The sequence below is a fragment of the Delphinapterus leucas genome, chromosome 2, assembly GCF_059928025.1.
Source record: "Delphinapterus leucas isolate spDelLeu-1000000601 "Yukka" chromosome 2, BTC_Dleu_Yukka2, whole genome shotgun sequence".
In the NCBI taxonomy this organism is placed as follows: Eukaryota; Metazoa; Chordata; class Mammalia; order Artiodactyla; family Monodontidae; genus Delphinapterus; species Delphinapterus leucas.
The window spans coordinates 119506066-119528294 of record NC_143130.1 but is presented as its reverse complement, the minus strand read 5'-3'; the positions used below and the strand labels follow the sequence as shown (position 1 = coordinate 119528294).

The 22229-nt window shown below is 41.6% G+C and overlaps 1 pseudogene; it reads right to left on the bottom strand.

Annotated features, from left to right (window-relative positions):
• Window positions 1–7074: 7074 nt before the first annotated feature.
• LOC111173252 (ferritin light chain pseudogene) lies at window positions 7075–12855 on the bottom strand (annotated as a pseudogene).
• Window positions 12856–22229: the final 9374 nt, after the last annotated feature.

The following is a 22229-nucleotide window of genomic DNA, read 5'->3' as shown; positions in this document are numbered from 1 at the left end:
TCAAGAGAGACACCTTAATTGGGAAGGGGAATATTTGAGAGTAGTTTGTCATTGTGCCAATTCCAGATCAATAACTTCACATCTGTGCTTTGGTAGACATTGCTTTTGCTTTATGTTAAGGAACCATATCTACATCCTCTCCATTTGGATAAGGGGATCTTTGTTTCATTTGACAATGTTAATTATTTTAATTCTCCTCTGTATCTTCATAATAAACATGAGACAAATTTAGACTTGTGATTATAATGGTCAATATTATTTTTTATTTTAAAACAAATTTTATATTTTTGTAACAGGAAAGCAGTGCGTATGAGGTTTTTATATTTTCAAAAGTTGTTTCATTGAACTAAAAATTATATGAGTTAAATTATGGTGGTTTAAGTAAAGGAAGACTATGCTGAGCAATGATGATCTGGAGTCATATAAAATTATCTTGGAGAAAACCATACAGAGGAATCTACTAACAAGCAAAAAAATGGGTTTACTTTTAGAAGGAAGGATCTGGAACACTAAAGAGGAATGTGACTTGGTCATCAAGTCTTAGTTTCCTTATTTGTTAAAAGGAGATGTTCGTTCAAACTGGTGACTTTCAAACTATTTGTAATGTCTGGTCTTAATGGTACCTAAGGGTCACTATGGACCAGCAGGGCAGGTGGAGAGGGCAGAGAGGGTCGTCGAACAGCAGCCCAAAAGTGAAGGTGGAGGCAAAGCTGCAGGGGAGGGCTCTGCAGTTCCCTCTCTCACTTCAACCTGGACAGAGCATTTTTTTCCCTTCCTTCCTCTTTTCCTTCCTTCCTTTCTCTCCCTCTCTTTCTTTCTCTCTCTCTCTCTCTTCCTTCATTCAAAAATTTATATCTATTTTCATAGATATAAATCAACACATAGAAATACTGAGTTTCTGTAGACAAGTTCTTTTTGAAAAATAGGGTCTCACTGCTAAAATGTAGTTTGAAATTAACCAAACTAGACAATTCTAAGTCCTCTTCCTTCTATGAATGCCTTCCTTCTAGTATTTCTTTGATTACTGTTAGGATTTTAAGATCCAGAAACAAAATAGCAAGGGAGGCTGAAGATTTTTTAGGACACACAACAAATATCTATCTTGTATGAATTGTAGTTCTGCTAAGATGCAAAGCTGTGGATAAAATGGCATCTTGCAGACCCCGACAGAGATTGGGTCTATGGTGAATAGGTCTAATTTTTTCTTTTTTTTCAGAGCAACTATGCAGGACAGAGCCAAGCTCACTTAGGCACTTAATCTACTAGGTGATGTTTGGACAGAATGACAGAGTTATGGCCTAATTTTAAAAATCAAAGTCTCTTGCATTTAGAGGATCATACACTATAAAAGTCGGGGGGATACCTTGAGATCACTTTCCTCATTTTATGTGTTCACTCAACAATTAACTCAGTAAATTTTTATGAAATGTGTCAGCTACTATGCTGGGTGTTGGGGTAATATATATTGTCCTATCTGTATGGTGATTGTTTTAGTGGAGGACACAGTCAATTAAACAAATAATCAAACATGGAAGAATATACAAATTTTTAGAAGTGCTATTAAGTACAAGAATATGCTTTTCTGAGGTCATATATTAGAGAATACATGAGAACACCAGGCTGTAGGGAGAGAAAGTGGCTTCAGGTCACTAAGCTGTGCTTGAGGAGCTGACACTGGTCTCAGTCATGTGTTCCCTCCATCTCACCACTTGGGCTGTGGAAGTTTAGGCCAACAGTAAGGGCTAAGTGATGGAAATCAGAAATCTATGAGTTCCTTTTCTGGCATCTCCTCTACTTTGAAATGTTGGGCAACCTTGAGAGACACCTAAATGTCTGCACTTAAGAACGGAAGCTTCAAATTTTTGAAAATAGTTTTTTAACAATTTTTTAAAATAACTGTTTTAAGGTATCTCTGTTTCCAATATGGTTGACAAGAGGCTGAAAATGGTCTGCAGAGGTAACAAAGTCTGCAATTAAAGAAAAGCAGTCACTTAGTAGCTACAGCAAGACTCCTGTATTATTACTAAAATTTCTAGGCTGCAACCAGGTTCAGCAGCTTCCTTGAGCCTCCTTTTGCAAACTTCCTCCCTCCTCATCTCTTTTCCTTCTACCCCTACCTGTACCGCAATCCTTGTTATCAAACTAGCTTCTATCTTTGCATATTTTTAATCTATGTTCATATAATCCTGTGTAAGCATAGATATGTACACAATAATATATATAAATACCCATGAATGGGTTTTGGGGGCCATGTTTTTTGAAAAATAGATCATATTATATACCCCTTTCACTGGGAAATGCCTCAGGAAGATGTCTCCAAGTTAACTGGTATAGTTCTACTTCTTCTACTACTTCTATAGTATCGATGGGTATTTATAGTGAATGAAAATTTGATTATTTCTTGAGCAGTAGGGCAGAGTGAACTCTGGGTACAAAGAAGATAAAACACTACAATGAAAGGAAAAGTGAGGTACAGATGCCTAAACCATTTGGTATCTTTTTGATAGAACTGATTAGTGGAGGAAGAGACATTTCTCTTCCTGAAGAAAAAAATAAAAATAGATCTTCAATACCTCAGCAGCAATCTTCATCATCAAATCAGTTCCAGACCACATGGGATGATTAATTCTTTCAGCCCCCTCAGAGGGTGAGAATTTCAGAAATACCATTAGTCAGAAATGAACTTAGGAAAACATTTGTAAAATCTCTTGTCATCTCAGAAGAATCTTAATACAACAAACTACTGAATTGTCAGTAAAACATACAAACTGAACCTCCCAGTCTTGTTCACTTAGGAAGGGGGATCTAACACAGAAGATGGGTTGGATAGAAAGGTCTAGAATCTAGATTGTTCAGTGTATAATTGCTATGCAATTGCTTGAGCATTATCATATCCCTTAAAACTTCTCTTATGTTAATCACATTCATCATTTTGGTTCCATTTTCATTAAAAGAGAAAACATCTTCATACTAGTACTACCTTAGAATCTGCTGACTGACCCAGCTTTCAAAGGCAGTATCTTCTAGTAAAAATATGTCTCTTGTTACATGTACAACCAATAAAGCAAAACTAGCTTGTACAATTTAATGTCACCTTACTGCAGACTTCCACAACACCTATCACTATTTTATTAATGTCTTAATTTAATTCAAAGCATTAGAAACCAAGGTGAGTACCAGATATTGCTCCAGTATCCAATACTGTGTCTTCTGAATTATCTGGGACTGACAGTGGGTTTGGGAGGGGGAGGTATCCTTGGATTTCTAATGAGACACCTCTTTTCTGTTTGCTGATTTTTTAAAGGTCATGAAGAGCTGGTTGAGAAAGAAGAGAACATGGAATATCTAGTTTTAGATCATCCCAAACTTATCTCATCAATAAAATGTCACTTCAGGTCTGCTTATTTGTTGGACGGGAAAGAGGTGGAACTTTAAAAAGGCCTGGAGTAACTTCGTGGATTGAAGAGAGACCTTCTCAAATCAGAGATGAGGACTTTTTCACTTGTGTTTTTCAAACACAAACTTAAAAAAATAATAAATTAACTTTTCATTTCAACACCTTGAAACCTTAGAAAATTGCATTATCACTGATAAATTATTAAAATAACTTTTTTCTTTTTCAGACATAATAAAGACCATTTTCATAGACCTGTTGTATAGCTTCAAATGGAATAAATAGATAAGTGAGCTGCTTTCTATTTTCATTCTTGTTACAGGGGAGGAATTTTTTTGGATTCCGGATGTTAGCAGTTTCCTTTAAAAATTACTCTGGAAACCCTCTATAAATGAAAGAAATATGTATAGGATGCAAATTCACTGTGCTGTCCTCATTTACCCAGTGGAATTCAGAATAAGCCCCAGCTTGTGAACATATTAAAGCAGATTGAAATGGATATTAGTGGGATTTGTAAGGAGAAGCACTCCAGTCAGTCAAACATGCTATGCACGAGAACTTTGATAATGTTGTTTTACTGATAATTACCTGCCGGCTGTCACCTCAAAGTGGGATTTCATGCAGGTTCCTGTATTTAAACATTACATTTGGAGCCAAGCCTGCCAAGACACTTATACCAATCTGGCCATGTCCGTTTTATTTCACAATTATCTGTGACTTTCTTCGTGAAAAGCAATGCGGTTAACTCCCTTTTAATTGTGTTTGATCTGTGTGGGCAAGAGACCATCAATACCGTGTTTCCACTTCCCTGGCCCAGAGCTGGTTTTGCCTCTCTCCCTCGCAGGCATCGGCAGACACCAGAATTACTGGAAAGCAGCACTTCCTGATGACCAGCATGAATATTCATCGGACCTCAGAAACTGGTCGCTGGGGCAAAGCAAAGACCTTCTACTTACAAACGAAAGGTGTTTTAAATAGGAAAGACCATCTTCCGTGGTCCTCCTGTGTGTCTAGCGTGTTCGGGTCCTCCAGCTCTGCATCAAACTTCCTTTTCTCTGTACCATGCCCCCACTTTTTTCCCCCCATACTGAACTCCTAATTAAATTTAACAGTTTCAAGAGTTTAAACTGTATACCTTTTTAATTGTGTCCTACTTTGTATTGGCTGATGCACAAGTCTGAAAATGGATATTACAGCTTTTTATGATATAATATCACCCTAATTGGTGCTTCATAGGCCGTGGCTGAATTCTTTTCAATTAAGCGTTAACATACAGTAACTGTTTCTCTCTGCAAATGCTGGAAAGCCATTCACAAGAGAGGACTGGTACTGCACAATTCCAAAGTACCTTAATGTGTCAAAAATGTTTTGTGAAGAAAGCTACACTGTAAATGCAATCACCTACATTGGTGTTCCCATTGTTAACCGGGAGTGAAAGTATTGCTAATTGTCCTGCGTTTTAGCTGGGTTTTTAAAGCATTATGTAGTAAGTACACCGGAGGGTCAATTTGTGAAGTGAAATACTTAGCATGCAAAGCGTAATACAAGATGCTGTGTAATACTTGACCTCTCAGCATAATAAATGTAGCAGTGAAACGCTGTGCATTCAGTATTCACTGAATAGAGCCTTCGCAGTGGAACAAAACCAGAAAATGTTCTCTTCATTCCTTTTTTTTTTTTCACTAAGCGAAAATTATTCTTTATAATGGCCATTGCAGCAATTAGCTGGCATTTGGTAGAATAAATGTGCAGAAATAGCAATTTCTTATTTTAAATGAGATTTTGTATGGAGCCTGCAAATTACTTGAGGTATATGAATAATTGTGCCTTAGCTTTATGCTACAGAATAGGGTGTGGGTGGGTATAAAGATTTCCTATTTGCAGTTAAATGTTTAGACATTTTATTATTTTAATTTCACTCACAGTCTGCCTGGACTGACCCTGCTTTCCCATTGATCATTTCATGTGCGCCTGGAAGCAGTGTGCAGATGGCGGGAGACTCCCAATTAGTGCGTCATGTTTTTTATGAATGTGACATATAAGTGCAATCAGGTCTCCTCTGGAGGCAATGGCGTTGTTGCGACTTTGAGTTTCTAAATCAATACAATTTAATAATCTGCATGGAATGAATGTTTATCAATGTTCTCTGTGGTCAAATGCAATTGGAAACTTCATTAAATTTTTATCCAAAGTTTTTCACCTTATTGAAATGCATTCTTCCAGGCATTCATGATTCATCCAATTAGCCTTAACTAGGGTATTTTTTTTCTTCTCTCAAAGTGATTCAGTTAATTATGTCCATATATTCATAATTATAAGGTGGATGAGTTGGGTAAAACTGAAATTATGAAGTCTGCAGAGAGATTCTATGAGGTTTAGAATGTAGAATATAAGAAAGGAATGAGTAAATGTCAGAGCAATGAAGTGCTTTGTTTTAATCTCCCTCAGCCCTCCCCACCCCAACTGCTTTCGCATGGAGTTTTATGTATTTATTTTTTCGCTTATTTGTAATCCAACAACGTGAAAAAATTGATTTGCGGTAAGCTCAGAGTGAATAATAATAAAGCAAACACTACAGATGCTAAGAATGCTTGATTAACAGGTCGAAAGTTATTTTTTTTAAAAAATTTAAGGTAATATATAGTCGTTTAAAGGCTAACTATTCAAACAGTCAAAGAAGAAATTTCCTTTCACCTACTGACCACCATACAAAGTTCTCTGACCAGAGGAAACTACTTTAGCAGGTCTCTTACATGTTCTCTTCCCACACTTTTAAGTCCTTTCTTCTCATTACCGTCCTTCACACATTTTACTGGCATACTCTAATTATATGTATTCTACATAATATCTTGTTTCAAGCATTTTATTTTTTCCTAGGCAACTTTTCTAGCTCAAGAACTTTTTTTAGTCTTTAAAATTATGTTTTAGGATTATTTTTTAGCAAAATGAAAGAACAGTCTATCCTAATTATTTTTTTACCTAAGACCTAAGCGCATGCAACTTTTTATTCAGACCATCGAGTGACACCCAAAATTCCTCTGCCAAACGCGCTAATGAAGGCAACTCATTAGCAAATGACACAGCTCATCTGTTAAATCCAGCCTGTGACACTGCAGAGTTGGAAACAGCCCCAATTCGTTACTGTTAGTCTAATCTGGGTAAATGATGTTCTCGCATAGCAAGCAGATAGCAGTCCTCTGTCACTCTACAAACAAGGCTTGTTTGCTACACTCCCCCACAACAAGCCCCAGGGAGGGTGTTGGGTCACTGTATTACTGCCTTTGCCCAATGCTCATGCCTAAGAACTTTAACAAACTGCATAGCCACTGCCCAGAAAGAATTGTACATGATTTCTGTCCTATTTTAGCTCCTCATGATTTTTTTTTAACCGACGGAACAAATAGGAAGTCACCATTAGAGTTTTACCATTTGAAATGATTCATAGTAAACCCAAGAATGTGAGTTATAACATTTTTCTAATTATTCCTTCCTGAAATGCTCCGAGACTTTCCAAAGAAGGAGAATGCGGTAGACTAAGGGTAAGATTTCATTCCTATCTTTGTGTGGTACAGGCAAGTGTTGTATAAATAACTGTATAAGTAAAGATACTGGTATGTTAGAACAGAGAGAGAGAAATGTCAACTGCGTTTTCATATTAACTGTTATTAAAAATGCTCTGGTCATGGGGATCACCTGGATAATTTTTCTTTTTTTTTCTGCAAAAAGCTTAATTGTTTTCATTTGCTCCAAGACTTGGGAGAGGGCCCCAGGGTGGTTAAAAAGCTGCCTGGTGGCTGCAGAGCGGGGCTTCAGGCAGAAGCCTTGACACCAGAGGGGCTCCTCAAAGGCGGCTAGGCTTCACAGGCTCCTGGTCGTGCTTGAGGGTGAGCCTTTCGAAGAGATACTCGCCCAGCCCCGCCTGGGCACCAGCCAGCCTGCGGAGGTTTATCACGTGGTCGCTCATCTTCTTGATGAGTTTCACCTGCTCTTCTAGGAAGCGGCTCTCCAGGAAGTCATAGAGTTGGGGCTCTGCGTGTTCAGAACCCAGGGCAGGCAGATCCAAAAGGGGCGGGTTCAGATTCTTCTCCCTGAGAATGCCGGCTTCCACAGCGTCCTGGGTTTTACCCCACTCTTCTTGAGGTGGCTTCTGCACCTCCGCAGCCCTGGTTTTGCATTTTCAAGAGACGCTTGGCGCCCTTGCGCTTCTCCTTGGCCAATTCGTGGAAGCAATGGCCCACGCCCTCCAGGGCCACATCGTGGAGGTGGAAATAGATGCCCAGAGAGAGGTAGGTGTGGGAGGCCCCACAGGTGCATGTTAACCGGGTGGTTGACTTTCGCCTCCACATCGGTGGAATAATTCTGATGATCTGGGAGCTTATGGTTGATCAGTAATAAGGAGCTAAACTCAAAAAACAGTGTTGTCTGGTCCCGGTGGCCTAGGATAGCTGATGGCTGATTCCGAAGGTTGCAACTGGAAAAAACGTTGGAGGGTGGTCAGAGTCTGGAGCAAGGGACGCACCTAGGTCTGTTTTGTCCAAACACTGTTAAAGCAAGAGCCAGATCTGGGGGACCGCTGAGCGCACTGCTGGATAATTCTTTTCATAAGCTATTTCCTGTCATTGTGATCAACTAACAAATCTTCACCACATCCTGAGAGGTAAACAGGGGTCTTTATAGTTAATTTAAAAAAGGATGGCACAAATAGTGAAAATCTGTTGTATGTTGAACTGCTAGTCTGTGCATCATTGGAGGTTTTATATCATTGCCATAAAAATCTAAGGACAATATTTTCACCTGGAATATTTACCAAGAAATAACCTTTCTCTTTCAAAACTTGAGTAGAATACCTATGTAGGGGATGCTTCCTGTTTTAATTGTCTACATTAAGAAAGAAACTTTCTTTTCCTGTTTCCCAAGGAAACTCCCAAGGAAACTAGGAGTTTCCTTGGGAAACTTCAGCAAAGAGGGCCTCATTGTAGTTCACTCAAACTAGATGACTCCCCGTTTTCCATATCTGTTCTCCAACATCCCGCTTTTACTGGGGGTGGGCCTTCTCTTTGGGGATCTCCTCACTCCCGAATCTGGTTGTCCAATTCCTTTTCCTCGTTCAAGGCCTAGGTCGAATGCTCTCTCCTCCATGAAGCTTTCTCTGCTGTCCTACTGAGAAGGAATCTCTCCCTCTTCTGAACTATGAAAGCAATTTGTCTTTCTACCTCTCGGTTGTTTATATACATTTCATCACCCCTGCTTAACTGTAGGCATCTTGGGAGTAGGATCCAGTCTGAACCAATTCTAGTGCCTTACGCATTGTGAGTATTCAATAAATATCTCGAGTGAATAACTTTTACCAAGAGGATTCTGGTCATTGATCCATCATTATGATGGCAAAGAGTTCCAAACATAGAGTCCAAAACCTTTCAGGTACACACACAGAACGTCCATTGTGCTTCTGTAGTGCCTCATTCCTTGAGAAATGACCAGATTCCAACAGTCCCCCTCCTCCTATGGCAAAAAAGTTGTGTGCAGTATGGGTGACATCATGGGATTTCTCACTTTGTCCCCTTGTCTGCCTAAAGATAAACTCTAATCAACCCTGGCCTCTTTCCTGGATGCCTATTTGCCGTTCAGGTTATCAAGCAGAAATAGTTTATTTTAAAAAATTATAAAAGCTGACATTTTTTGAGGGTTGTATGCCAGGAGATGTACTGAGGATTTTATAAATGTTGTCTCATTTGAGCCTCACAACCAGACATGAGGGAGAAGCTATTATTACCCACACATCACTGGGAGGGAACTGCGCTGAGCGGTTGGATGTCTTTCCCAGTTATACTACGATTCTGGGAAAGAGCAGAAGCAGGACTCAGGTCTGTTTACATCCATAATCTGAGGTCTTAATCCTTCTCCTTCCTTTTTTCCAGCTTCACAGTTTTCTTCACCCCCTCTCCTCAGTGAACTTCCCATGGAACAGTTGAACTCAGGGGATATTTGTACACTTTTGTGGGAACTGCTTACCCAGAGCAAACCTTACTCTAGGGACTCTAGACAATGATGCTCTGTGTGTCCAGCAAAAACACCCATCTTCAACCGAAAATAATTTACTGAAAATCCCATTTCTACCTAATTCTATATGGTATGGGCAGTTTGGGGCGCAGTTAGGAAATGAAAGGATGCTGAGTAAAGACACAAACATTTCTCTTCACTTGTAGGGAAGGTGCTGTCACACAGCTGAGCATGGAAATGGGTTTACACCAGGGAGGTGGACTTAGGTGTGAAAGAGATGATCCCCTAGCCCACCTGGGAGCTGTGGCTGTCAGCCTGGGATACACCAAGCTCCAGATACCCCAAGCCCCAGTGTTTGCAAGGCAAATCCATGCTGATACATGGAGCCATAACAGAGCTCCTGGAGAAACCTTCTGCTTGGTGTTAGGGTAGAAAGAACAGTGATGCCCTTCATCCAATACAAATTTTCCAACACAAAGGTGAGAGAAAAACCAAACATTTACTCAAAGAAAAAGGTAAAAACCCATCTGATAAACCCTGCCACAATATTTTCTTCAAGTTTTATTTATTCAGCATTTATACTAGTGGTTCGCAAATTTTAGGATGTAAAATTACCTGGGTGGGTGGGAGGGGTTGTTAAAATGAATAGGCCCAGATCCTTTCCGCTAAAATTCTGATTCTGTGGGTTTAGGGTGAGTTCCTGGGCTCTGAATTTTAGACCACATCCAAAGAGATTCTCGTGTTCCTCATCAGAGAAGTAAATTCTAAGAAAACAAGTCTGAAATGTAGGCAAGTGCTCTGAGAGCTGACGTTCTGTGGGCTTATTTAGGATGAAGCTCATTAATAACATTCTCCAGGAATGCTGTCTTTGGAGAGCTGGTGACGGCTGACAATGCCTTCAGCTACTGCCAGAAAGTTTCCTGTTCTCCTCCAACAAGGAAAACTTGTTCTAGGAAAACTTTGAGACAGGACCGAGGGTGGGGTAGGGGCAGAGGAGCTGTCCCTGTGTGGGTGAGAGGAAGCACCTGTGCCTCTGCTGGTCTTAGCTGGGCAGGCCTCCCAGGCACTCTGCAGGAGGCAGGTCAAGGGACCCCTAAGCTTCAAGGAGGATCGTTTTCTGAGGGAGGGCTCAGCGAATCTGAAGTCCCGAACAACAGATCTTTCATTCATTCGACAGTTGTAGGGGCCTCTTATGTATCCACGCGGTAGGCCTGGGCCTTGTACATGCTTTTCTCTCTTCCGGGAAGGCTGATATCCCCCAGCTTCGCCTAGTTAATTTTCTCCTTCCAGACCTGGCCTCCCTAATGAGGCCAGTTCCCCAGGATATGCCCTCATGTTATCATTAACCTGGGAAATGGGATTCCTTGATTCATGCCTGTCTCTCTCATTTGTAAGCTCCATGAGGGCAGGGGCCATGTTATTTTATGTTTTAATATTTTTATCTCTGAGTCACTGGATTTCAGCAAAAATAATTTGCCGAAACCCAGTTTTCAGAGTGACTGCTGCATTTAGCAATGTACCAGTTTAACAGAGTGGATTATTTTTCTGTTATAAATTATACAGCAAATTGTATTAGAATGTTTTAACAGCTTTTGATGATTTCTGTGAAGTTCATTGGTTTTAATTTTGTCTTCATAAAGCATTTTAAGGAAAGTTTGATTGTTAACAGCTAAGGATCATAGAATGGTTTAGCCTTTTAGAGTATATATTAAATATTCAGGAAAGGGTATTTAGTAACCAGTAACCAAAACTTAAAGATTAGTACCCTAATTCTTTTTTTTTTTTTTTAATATATAAATTTATTTATTTATAGCTGTGTTGGGTCTTCGTTTCTGTGCTAGGGCTTTCTCTAGTTGCGGCGAGCGGGGGCCACTCTTCATTGCAGTGCGCGGGCCTCTCACTATCGCGGCCTCTCTTGCTGCGGAGCGCAGGCTCCAGACGCGCAGGCTCAGTAGTTGTGGCTCATGGGCCTAGTTGCTCCGCGGCATGCGGGATCCTCCCAGACCAGGGCTCAAACCCGTGTCCCCCTGCATTGGCAGGCAGATTCTCAACCACTGCGCCACCAGGGAAGCCCAATACCCTAATTCTGACATTCATTCCCTTAAGTATGAAATTGCTAAAGAGGGATTCAGAGTAACTAAATTAACATGAAACACAGGGATTTTAGACACTAACTGCTAGTCATATAAAATCAAGGCTGATATGCCATTTGAGGCATTGGTGAAAGAATGTAAAAATGCTTAAAGAGAAATCCTAAGTGGCATTCAGAAAGATGGGGAAACTAAGTCAGTTGAAACAATCTCATTCCATGTATAATGCTGTAATTTAAAAATTTAATTGCCAGAAACAAAAGTTAAGTCCACCATGCCACCAAGCAATTGTAAAAAGAATATTAATTAATCATGGTTATAATTTGAAAATATTAGACAATTACAGAAATTAGAAGTAGCCGAAGATTCAATTTTTATTTTCTAGCAAGGAGAAATTGAGGTACTTTTACATGATTGTAGTGCACCAAAAATTTTGAAATAAAAGGGCAAATGTGTTCAATGATACACAAAGGAAGTAAGGAGGCTCATGAGGGGTTGGCATGATTAAACGAATGACAAAAGTTTAAATTTGACTTACATATTACCATAAAACTAAAATTTACAAAAAAGAATTTAAAAGATGAGTTAAAAATTCTAAAAATGCTAAAAAGATAGGTAAAATAAAAAATGAAGGAAATGTAATAATTATTATAAGGAAATGTAATAATAGGAAATAATGAAGCAACAACATCGTATACTGAGGCCATTATTCCTCTTAGAAAAATGGCAAAAATAACCCTTTAAGTGCTAAAGAGTTGACAAAACTGTAAATGACTTAAAAAAAGAAACCTGTTTCAGACTGTATATTTCTAAGAAAAATAAGTAAAATTTGGGGTAACATATGAAATATTTCATGAACATAAAATTTATCCATAAGAGTAAACTATCCATAGCTTTTGACAAATTATAGTTCTTCGAAATGCTGCTATAAAAAGCAAATAAAAACTGACTAACTAAGGCCATCCTATAAAGATTGTAAATTGTATAGTTAAACTTGTTTTTGATAGATAGTTACATTTGGTAAATCTGACAAATTAGTGATTCAGTAATCGACCATTTGATGCATTCATTTTGCAGGGTTGATTTTTGGCCAATTAGCCAGTTTCTTTCTTCAGAGTTTCTTTTATTTACCATCTCCAAAACCTGTTGCAGTGCCTGGTATGCAGAAGATGCTTGATAAACAGTGGATGAATAAATGAATGGATGAACCGTGCTGGGGCAGGGGAATATAAAGGCAAATGAGACCGTCAGGGTTCTTGGCTTCGTGAAGCTTACATTCTCCACTGAGTGGTAGTTCAGCTCTTTTCGGTTATAATCTTTATATAACCGTAGAGCGGCTTCATCTTCGTGTTGCACTGGTTCTTGATCCATAGGAGCAGGTTTACTGTACCGTTACACTACATTTGGTATTTAAATGGAAAGAGAACTTCATTCCATAGGAAGGTGGAAAACTTTTTCAAATAGGCCAGAGTGAGGCAATATTACACAGGCTTGTTTGGCAGTAAAATTTCTGATAAAATGATTGAAACTCTAAAGGTAAATTCCGTCTACGTGACATTCGCACAACACTTCATTCTGAAGTGATTGTCAAACAGATGCGAGAGAGAGAGAGAGAGAGAGAGAGAGAGAGAGAGAGAGAGAGAGAAAAGCAAGCAGAGAGGAAGGAAGAGCCAGCCAGTCCTCTCCGCCCCCCCCCCCCCCCCCCCCCGGCACCCTCCATTCATCATGGAGGAAGTGCTCACACAAATCCCATCCCAGGAAGTCACAGCTGGGCTGAAGTCTTTTTTTCTTCTACCCCTTCAACTCGTCTCCTTGTCCATGATCAGAAACGAAAGGAAATGAGGTAAATGTAAACCCATCCCAAGCTTCACAAAGTCGACAGATGACAGGTAGGACGTGCAAACGGAGAGCCCGGCCCCTTGCGCACTGCCCGCGGTATCCTGAGCTCTTGGGGAACTGGTACAGTAAGAGCCAGAGGCTTTTCCTGTGCAGTGAGTTGGAATTAAACATGCTAATTTGAGGTCTCTTTCAAGTATTTTGTTTAACTCCATTGGCCTTTGATTCCTTTATATTGCATCATTTAATGTAATGTTATTTATATATGAAACATGTTATGCTTATTAACCAACGTGCAAAAATCCAAAGTACAGATTTTCTGTAATGGGCTAATTACAGGACTTTAAAGCCACCTACTGAGTTTTGCTGAGCTTCACAACAGGTTCACTGAACTGGATAAATTTATTCAAACGTGTGGAAATGAACCCCATTCTATGTGCAACGGTACTGGGAAAACACACAAATTATACCTCAATACCAGTTTAATGGGTCAAACAGTGAACCTGAATACTGAACTTATCTACATCTTAAACTAGTGGGGAGGCTTGTGGGAAGAAAGGGAGTTTCTCCCTGTTTGTAAACAGCGGTAATAAAACAATAAGCCTGGCAATTAGGAGCCAGTTCTCCACACTCAGAAGACAGAAGGGGCTTGCCTTCCAGTGACCTTTGAAAATACACAACTTTCATAACCCAACCTGAGTGGAATGGAGTGACGAAAGCTCAGCAAACACACATCTCAAGCACAGCCCTTTAATCTTTGCTGTGGAGAACAAGAGGTGCCTTTTCTTGTGTCATGGTTTAGGAAGACTTCAGCACAGAGTGTTCAGAGTTAGACACACAAGTAAGGTATAAATATGTGGTGGAATTAAACACTGTCTTCAAACCAGCTTTTTACCCCTGAGCTGGATCAAAACAACAGAGATATGTTGATCATGTTAGTATTAGTTCTTCATTAATCCATTCTTAAATGGATTTTTTTGCATTTGAGAGTTCCAGAGGATTTTACACTCCAACTCCATAGCACCATATTTAGAACTATTATCCCATTATAAGAATACAAAGACTGCGCGGGGGCGGGGGTGGGAGAAGAAAATGGAGGCTATAGACAGAGGTTTGAGAACCCTGTCAGGGACAAAGTTGAAAGAAAAGACCCTATTTGCTATGTTGCATCATTGCCAATGGAAGTACTGTTTCCCGGTAGAGAAACACACACACACACGCACATATACATGCGCGCACACACATATATGATCATTTCTATCCCTTACATGAAGATGGACATTACTTTGATTCTCTGATAGGTTTCTGTAGTAGATCTATCAATTTTGTCATGAAAGAGAAAAGAAGGTCATTTCCAAGCCTGAAAGAGCTCCAGTCTTGTCCTCAGGGCACCTTCTTTACAATGTACAATCCACCCGGTGACTGACAGTTGGGTGTTGATAACCTAATTCATGCCTGTCTCTTCAGTGAACGCTGGTGTGCCCAGCTCTCAAAGCAATGAGCCTGGATTTTCAGAGCGCTCTCCGAAAGTGCCACGTATACCAATAAAAAGAGAGATCTGCAGGAAATGAGGTGTGACGCAGGCCAGCTTCACCAAGACCCTCGGACCAAGAAATAAGAATTTAAATATGAAATACTAAAATTTAACACATGACTGAAACAAAATAAATGGTGTACCAGTGAAAGCATTTGAGGTAATTAATCAATGCTGTGTTTGTACATATCATTAAATATATTATACTCAGTTTAGATTTGATTTCTATGCTCCTTTTATAAAGAGTTAAAAGAAAAATACATTTGAATTCACGCTGATACCGAAAACATGCTCCTAGCTTCTAGTTTTTTGGATTTCAAATCATTTCCATTAACAAACAGCTATTTGCCCTCTAATAAAATATGTCATTATGCTTTATTCACATCGCACAAAAGAATCACTGAAAAATCGCCCCAATGATGGCCAATAATTACACATTTTGCTCCTGTGCTAGCGATGAAGAAATCTGTTCATTGGAGAAAGCAGGTGCTGGGGCATCAAGCTAATAGTCAATGTGAGCCGTGGTAATTAGCCACAGCGATTGCTAAAATTAACAATTAGCTAACATGCAATTCTCTTTTTTGCAGGCTGCAGTTTACTTTGTATAATCCTTGCATGTTCTTAGTAATTATTCTGACAGCTTATTATTTTTATTTTTTCTGGTTTGAACACAGCTTTAACATTTGCATTGGGCGACCCAAATGTTCAACAGGCAGGGGTGAAACAACTGCTTGACTAGGCATTTTTCTGAGGCCACATTTGGTGGTTTATCTTAACTTTTCATGGTCGGGGAGGGGATGGTTATAGGGATAAGATCTCTGAGTCTTTCACAGCTATTGTCTTCTCCCCTCCGGCCTTCACTTGGTCATCCCGAAGCTTTTACAGGGAAAACTGCCCAGTCAGCGGCAATTTAGACTCCAGGGAACTACTCCAGGGCTGAAGTGCCATAGTCAAGCCGGTCAAAACATCTTCTTTTCATTCTTCTTCCCAGGAGTGTGTCTTTGGTTAATGCATTCACTGTCCTCACACAATACCCTCCACACCCCCCCTCCCCTTACTGAGGGAGAAAATGCAGCGTACTGTGTGGATTGTTCTGGTCAGGGACTCTACGCTGGGATAATATCGCTAGAGCCTTACAGTGGAATAAGCCTGGTGAAGCCTCAGCCTATGTGTGAAAGAAAAAAGAAAAAGAAAAATTAAATGGCAAGGGAATAATTTGTTTCCAGAAAACCTCTGGGAGGGAGAGATGTGATGAAAGCTCTTAAAGCATTTAAGTAAGATAAACTGTGGCAACAACTTTAGCAAACTGCTATTCCAGATTGTATTCGTTTCCTATGCTGGCCAACAAATCACCACAGACATAGGGATATAAACGATACAGTTTTATTTTCATACAGTTCTGGAGGTCAGAAGTCTGAAATGGGTCTCACTGGGCTAAAATCAAGGTGTCACCAGGGCTGCGTTCCTTTCCTTACCTTTTCCAGCTTCTAGAGTCTGCCCACACTCCTTGGCTTATGGCCCTTCAGAGCCAGCAATATTTCCTCCTCTCACTGTCCAGCCTTAGTCATGTCTCCCTTTGACCACAGCTGGGAGAGATTCTCCAATTTTAAGGACCTATGCGATGACATTGGGCCCACCTGGATAATCCAGGATACTCTCCCCATTGCAAATCCTTGACTTAATCACAACATCTCTTTTGCCGTGTAAGGTAACATATCCACAGGTTCCAGGGGTTAGGACACGGACATCTTTGGAGGGCTGTTATTCTGCCTATCACACACACCAATGACATACGTACATATGGTAAATTTGTGTTTCTCTACAGTTGTGAGTCATCACACATTTAGTGTCAGGGAATTGGACTATTGAGGACTGGTGGAGATTGGGGGCCGGGGGCAGTGGATGTCCGTGGCTTCCATAGACAGTAACTCTGTATTGGCCCTTCCATGCTAGGTGTCTTAACTAATGCACAGAGCCAGTGTAGGCCAGGCTTTGTCCTGTCCCTCCCTCCCAGGCTCCTGAGTTTGGAGGGCCTTTTCAGCCTCTTAGTAAGAGGGCTGCCTCTTAGAGCACAGGCTTGGCCTGGCTAAGAGCTATCATCATGTGTGCTGTGCTTTATTATGGCGTTGGGCTGTAGCATGCTGGTTTACTGTGTGAATGAGTGAAACAGATTGCTGTCCACAGAAACTCTGATTTACATCAAGAAACACCACCCACTGCAGCCCTGAATTATAAAATGCAGTGATGGGAGAGGCAAAGTGCTGGTGCATGGTCAGGCCACCCAAGATGGCTGTTCCCTTGCTCTCTGTACATCCCCCCCCCCCGCCCCTGCTTAACCAGCGCCTGCTTCACCTACACCCCGCTCACCTGACTGACCTTCCTACCTACTTGCCCCTGCCCCAGCCGGTGATTGTTCTAGCTTTGGATCAGAGCTCTCCATTATGTTTATCAAGGGGTGGTGAGGGGCGTGCCACTCTGCTGGTTTCCCTGGTAACCGATGAGCCAACCTGATATCAATCCCCTAACTGGTAACCTCCCCCTGCCCTGGGAGCAAGCACAGCCGCCATGTCCTGCCTGCCGCCTGACGCACATAGTGGGGTGTTGCTCCAGGACCTGCTTCTGACATGTAAGCCCCTGCTGCCCGTTAAACCCCAGATGTCCCTGTCGCTGACTCTGTGCTCTTTCTTCGGTCTTGGAGCTGGGCAAGTACAGGCCTTGTAGGCCTGAGGGGTGCAGCCCAGCAGCTAGATTCCTGAGAGGTGCTGAGACCTTGTCTGTGTAGGGTGCGAGGTGATTGTCAGGGCTCAGAAAGGCTTCTGCAGACATGAGGATAAGCCTGGGGAATTGGGCCTTCGGACAGGCTGTGGGCTGCAGAGGCTGAGGAGGGCCTGGCTTAGAAGGAGAGGTCAGGGAGGTGAGCCATGGCAGAGGCCGGGGCCAGACTTGGCGGTGGTAAAACGTAGCAACGTATTGTTTGTTTAAGTGGGAGGAAACTGGAATGAGCAGAGTCTGCCCAGAAGAGTTGAGCAGGCAGGAGTCAAACATCCAGAGAACAAATTGCTACCAAGTTGAACTAAGGTGAGACCTCACATAGTTGCAGGTGTTCCTGGTCAGGCAGCAGAAGAGATGGGCGTATTGAGGTGTGCCTTGTCTTAAGAAACTCTACTCTTCAAATAGAAATGCGTTGGATTTTTTGCTTTACAGAATAATCCATCCAATTGGTTTTTTGATATAGTGAGCTCCTCGCGTGTATCTAAAACTGGATCCTAGCCACAAAAAAATGTACTGTCCACCCCCAACGGTATATCTGTTGTATAAAGTGAGCCAAGCACACAAGCTAAGGCTCTTGCAAAACAGTGGACCAAGGGAAATTTGGAGCCAAAGCATAAAAATGCTTTGCTAAAAAATTCAAGGTGTTTGCCTCAACTCAAGAGGCCGGTCAAGATACAGGGATGACGTTTTCAGTGGTGCGGCAAGGTCATCGGAATGATGGCAATATGTTTAAGGGGAAATGTGTTCTAAGAAGGAGGCATCTCACCAGAGGATTGTCTTTATCTCACGTAAGAACAGCTGTAGCTTCCATGGAGGAAGTATGCTGGCTTAGAGTATGAGTACCGCCTTCTTTGTCTATGGCCTGCACTTTTTCTTCACTTCTGGCTTCTCAAAACAGTATTTATTTAGGCCATTATCTTTTTGATTTACAGATGCCAAGACACACGGTGTTAGAAAATAGTTTAAGTTCCTAGAGGCAGGGCTGGTAGAGTTGGGAATAGAACCTAGCATCCCTGAATCGTGCTCTTGATGCTGTTGTTTTGGGGCTGTGTGTGCACAGTGTGGGCGAGAGAGTGGAGTGCGGAAGGTAGGGGTGTGTGGACATGGAAGGTGCGGGGGTGGGCAGGCAGGAACGGCGAGGGAGAGGGTGAGGCTGATGTTGAGAAAACTATGAGTCATATATGCTTCTTCAGGGGCAAGGGCCCATGCAACCTCAGGTGTTGGGCATCACGGAAGATTCTCAAAGACAGGCTTCAGTGAATAAAAATGACTGAACCAGATGCTACGTTGTGGTCAGGGACGGCTGAGGAAAGGGAAACTGTAAAAAGCCACTACAAAGAAAATGGAGGAGCAGGGGGCTAAGTAGCCAGGAATGAGACCACTCTCCTCGATCTAGATAGTTTTTGTAAGTGGAGCAAAGAGCCCAGCGTGTTTTTGCTAAACTTACTTAACGTGCCTACGCGCCAAGTGCAGCACAGGGCAGGAAGCATAATTCCTAAAGTTCTCCAGCATAAGAGACTTCAGACCCAGCCTAGAGCATTTAACTGGGTAATGCCACGCCTCACAGATATGCAACGAGAACCAACCCCACCTTTGCCCCCCACCTCCAAACTGCTCTGCTATCACCCTTCAGCCTCATTCTCTCACCCTCTGCACCAGGAGATAGTTCACTATTACAACACCCAGAGAGGCATTGGGAGCTGGGTAGGTCACCCTGGGGAAAGATGGCAGTATGAATGTATAATGGGTCTATTCAGATCAACGGTATTCAGTCCAGGGCAGAATATCAAGTGGAAAGAGTAGTAACACAGAAGAGGCTGTAGTGGGGTGTGTCTGTGTTTTCTAGGGACCCTCAGAAATGCTCGCTCTTGGTTCTTTTTCATTTGGTGTCGTTCCCAGTTTTTATTGGTGCTTAGTTTCCTCTGCTTCCGTTTAGAACAGAGTTTGGTAAGATTGCACTCGCTCCTTTGTTGAAGCCGGGATGACAGAACAATGTCTTGTGTATGGATTCCACTTTTCCAACACACTTTGGCACTTTCTTCTCTTCCTCCTAATTACTGCTCTCAGATCAAGATATCCAGCACTGTGCCGTATCCTTAGGAAGGCTCTCCACACCTTGAGGTTACCAGGGCGTGGAGGTCATAGGTTTCTTATCTGACCCGTGACTTGTCAGTCTGTGACTAGTGGGTTGTTTCTAGTGTATAGACTGTCCAAATAGTGTTCAGGATCCCGGGTTCAAATGAAGATACATTCACTTCACAATAAAGCCATATCAGAAGGGACATCCCTGCAAAACTTTACCACTGTGGAAACAGGAAATGGTACTTATGTTAGATCAGGAAAAGAAGAACTTGGCATCAAAAATTGATGCTTGGGTGCACTAAGTCCATATGTCCTAATTTAAGTACTATATGGGCAGTGTTGATTGCAGGCTATCTAACCTAATCACTGCAATAGCTCAGTGAGAAGCAGAGTCCTGTCATACAATAAAATGCTATTAATTTTATGTTTCTCATTAAAAACTTTAGGCAGTCTGGGTATTTTATTGAGACTTCTAAATGTAGAAATCTAATTTAAAATTTTACCCATTAAATGTCTCCACACTGGTGTTTTGGATGATCTAATGAGTGGCACCATTTATAGGCCACAAGGTTATAATCTGAATTTATGAACTGTAAAGAAGATACCAGTACGCTGACTAACTAATGAGCTTTTTAATGATGAGAAATAGATAAAGCTTAAAATGCAGAATGTTTATCAAGGACCTCAGACAATAGCAAAGTGGAGCAATTTAGAAGTACTTAGCAGTGCTACTGCTGTGACAGAGAGAAGTGAACTATTTTCTTTCATTGGAAAGCACTGCTTTTCATACATGGGAGTAATTTCTATATTTTCTTAACTAAAATTAAATGTCCTGGTATAATCCTCTTTTTAGCAGAGTTCAAAATATAAATAATCTATTGATACCACTTTGATAAAGCACGAGAAAACGCCTTTACGAAAGGGGGGGATGTCTGAATATCGACATGGGATAGTGGGATCCTGGGTTTCAAGGGGTTGATGGTTGAGACTTCACTCAGGGAAGCGGAGCAGCTTTAAACACAGTCATGCTGCCTGGAGAGAGTGGCAGGGCCCTGGCTGGGCTGACATGGCATCCCCATCTCAGGTGATTTATAGCAAGTCTGGACTTCCAAAGAGAGTGTCTGAAGTTTGCCTGTGGCTGCCTTTGCCCTTGCGCTCTGCAGCATAAAAAGAATTAATAAAGTTACACCTTGTTGTGTAAAGGCTCTTTATCTCGGGCCTCTAGAATGTGGCACCCCAGACATTTCCGGGATGTAGGACCAGCCTGGGAGAGATGAGTCATTTCAGAGCACTTGGGTCCCCAGGCAGCTATTGGGGTCTGAATGTGCCCTCCTCAATTTAAAAACTCCAAGTCTAAATTCCCATGACCAGGGAGGAAAGGAAAGGCTGGGATATGCTGTCATGCTGGGGCTCTGCTTGTTGTTGCTGCCATTGCTGTTGTTAATAAGGAACTAGACTGAGCTTGTCTTTTCCTTCTCAGGGACGGCGCTTTCTAGCTGGTTCTTTTAACTGTTCTCGCTTGGACAATGGAAAGGCCCCCAGAGAGTGGGGCTTTCATGGTTTTTGACATACAACACAAACCTACTGGCCCTGACAGTTTCAGTCCTCTGTAGGAAACAGGAGAGGTGGCGATGGAAGGAGCAGGGAGAAGCAAATCCTGGGGTATTAATGGCTAGAGGTGGTGGGCTCTGGCGGCAAGCTTGAGGTCTTTGGTGTGTCAGCCCTGGATTTGAGCCACAGCTATCAGCAAGCTGCTTAACCTCCCTGAGCTTTGGTTCATTTATGCCTTATGAGGATGAGGCCCAAGCCCAAGCAGTGATGGCTTCATCCATTTCAAAGGAGTCAGAACAGAGAGGGGAAGAAGTCCCTGAGTAAGGTCCTGCCAGAAGCCCACTGGCCCTGGATTCTCAGCCAGGATAACTCTGTACTGCCTCCTGCCTTCTACTCATCTCACTCCTTCCTGTCACCTCTTAACTTCTCTTCTCTTTTATTTTTTTAAAAAATTATTTTTGGCTGCGCCGCTCAGCTCGAGAGATCTTAGTTCCCCCACCCAGGCCCTGGCAGTGAAAGGGTTAAGTCCTAACCACTGGACCGCCACGGAATTCCTTCCTTCTCTTCTCTTTACTCCCCTTTCAATCCTGAAAATCCTCTTTGATTTGAAAACAAATCACCCCAAACTTGCCACATCTGAGTTTAGTTCAAATTACTTGACCAGTAAAAGCAGAAGTCCTTTCCCATGACTTAATTATAATCTACATTTGGATTTATTTGCCTTAGACAAGACCTTGATTCAGGATTTCCAGCTAAAATACAGAACCAGCTAAATCTGAATTTCAGATAAACAAGAAATACGTTTTTAGTCTAAGTACGTTCTATGTAATATTTGTATTTTCGTTTGCTAAATCTGGCAACCCGAGTTAACTAAATGTGAGCTACGTTCTCCTTGATAATATCTTGACTTTGTAACTTTCACAGTTTAGCAATCCCCAGATTTTATTTCTTGAATAGTACGTCTTACAAA